This window comes from Oncorhynchus keta, unplaced genomic scaffold (genome assembly GCF_023373465.1).
Source record: "Oncorhynchus keta strain PuntledgeMale-10-30-2019 unplaced genomic scaffold, Oket_V2 Un_contig_4759_pilon_pilon, whole genome shotgun sequence".
NCBI classification, from domain to species: Eukaryota; Metazoa; Chordata; class Actinopteri; order Salmoniformes; family Salmonidae; genus Oncorhynchus; species Oncorhynchus keta.
In genome coordinates this window covers 182,411-184,739 of record NW_026287945.1, presented here as the reverse complement: position 1 = coordinate 184,739, position 2,329 = coordinate 182,411, and the positions used below count along the sequence as shown (strand labels likewise).

The 2,329-nt window shown below is 42.6% G+C and overlaps 1 long non-coding RNA gene across 1 annotated transcript; it reads left to right on the top strand.

Moving 5' to 3' along the window:
* Nucleotides 1-980: 980 nt before the first annotated feature.
* LOC127924929 (uncharacterized) lies at nt 981-1,955 on the top strand. Its single transcript, XR_008119381.1, has 3 exons — nt 981-1,033; nt 1,618-1,705; nt 1,750-1,955. It is a non-coding gene; the product is annotated as an uncharacterized LOC127924929 (long non-coding RNA).
* The last annotated feature ends 374 nt before the right edge of the window (nt 1,956-2,329 follow it).

Below are 2,329 nucleotides of genomic sequence, written 5' to 3'. Positions count from 1 at the left end.
GATATTTCCCTCCATTACAATGTAAAGCACTTAAACACTTGTGGCAGTTGGAAAGGTGGTCTGTGTATACTGTGAATCCATTTAGATCAGCTGTTTAGTGATGTATTTTGTGTTGGTGAACCTTTATAATTTATGGAACTTTTAGCTGGTGTGGCATGAGTAGAAACACAGTGGTTTGTTCTGGGAACACATCCTGTTTCCTTTTTACTCTCTATCTCCATCCCTCATATGACTCACTGGAGACGACTGGTGTGGCATGTGCTGCGAGAACCCTTCATAGGAGTGTGTGGGGTCTACTACTGGAACCATAAGGACGTGTGGCATGAGGCGAGGCTACTAGTAACTTCAGACCCGCTGCATTAATAAGAGAATAGTGGATGTGAGACGACCGGTGGAAGACACATGTAATAAAGTATCATAAATGTGTATTAGTCACGTAATAGAAACTCATAGACACAAAACACTGATTAGGAAAAACTGTTTATTTATTGACGTTCTTTCATGTACAGTATATCAGGTCATTACTTACAGTTGAAATGAAAAAATATGTACATAGAATCTGTTATTATTATATTTTATTAGACAAACCGCTTAAGACAAACTGTGTAGAAACAAACAGAGGTGAGGGATACCATGTCCTACAGCAGCAGGGTCATCAGACATGTAACCCAATAATACAAACAGAATGGGTTCACAAATGATCCATCTCTGACATCAGTGTATGAACACATGCATGTACTCAGGTTTACCTTCATGTGTAGAGATGCATTGTATCTACAGTGTGTGAACCGCTGCATGTACTCAGGTTTACCAGTGTACTCCAGTGTGTGAACCGCTGCATGTACTGCAGGTTTACCAGTGTGGAGGGAGTGTGGGAGTGAACCGCTGCATGTACTCAGGTTTACCAGTGTACTCCAGTGGAGAACACCCGCTGCATGTACTCAGGTTTACCAGTGTAATCCAGCATGTGTAGAGCTGCATGTACTCAGGTTTACCAGTGTACTCCAGTGTGTGAACCGCTGCATGTACTCAGGTTTACCAGTGTACTGCAGTGTGTGACCACGCCCTGCATGTACTCAGGTTTAAGCCAGTGTACTCCAGTGTGTTGCACCATTAAAGTCTGCACTGACTCAGGTTTAAAACCAGTGTACTCCAGTGTGGATGAACCCTCTGCATGTACTCAGGTTTGGAAAAGTGTCTGTGTATACTCCAGTGTGTGTTTAGTGATGTATTTTGTACTCAGGTTGATTTTAGCCAGTGTACACCAGTGTTTGTGAACACATCTGCATGTACTCAGGTTTGACCAGTGTACTCCAGTGTGTGAACCCTTCTGCATGTACTCAGGTTTACCAGTGTAATCCAGCATGTGTGTGACCGCTGCATGTATCATCAGGTTTACCAGTGTCATAGACACAAAACAGTGATTAGAAAAACTGCTGCATGTACTCAGGTTTACCAGTGAAATGAAAAAATATGTACAGTGTTATTGTGAATTTTTTAGCCAAACTGCATGTACAAACAGAGTTTACCAGTGTACTCCAGTGTGTCATCAGCTGCATGTACAAACAGGTTTACCAATGATCCATCTCCAGTGTGTGAACCGCTGCATGTACTCAGGTTTACCAGTGTACTCCAGTGTGTGAACCGCTGCATGTACTCAGGTTTACCAGTGTACTCCAGTGTGTGAACCGCTGCATGTACTCAGGTTTACCAGTGTAATCCAGTGTGTGTACCGCTGCATGTACTCAGGTTTACCAGTGTACTCCAGTGTGTGAACCGCTGCATGTACTCAGGTTTACCAGTGTACTCCAGTGTGTGCACCGCTGCATGTACTCAGGTTTACCAGTGTACTCCAGTGTGTGCACCGCTGCATGTACTCAGGTTTACCAGTGTACTCCAGTGTGTGAACCGCTGCATGTACTCAGGTTTACCAGTGTACTCCAGTGTGTGTACCGCTGCATGTACTCAGGTTTACCAGTGTACTCCAGTGTGTTAAGACCTGTTCAATTAAAGTCTCTAAAGAAAGAATGTGAAACTTTATCAAAGACACAGGCCAGATCAGTGTACAACAACAAAAATGTATTTCAGATATCATACGAACAAGTATGAAAATGTATGCACTCGCATACTGTAAGTCGCCCTGGATAAGAGTGTCTTCTAAATGACTCAAAATATAAATACAAAAAATGTGTATCATATAAGTTACCCATAAATGCTGTTTTATAGTACTGTGAATCAAACAGAGTATCCTGAAGTATTGCTTTTGACTGCTGATTGCTATTGTAACTGGTACTTCCTGTGCTGGTGTGCTTTTATTGTGGTGAAGGCC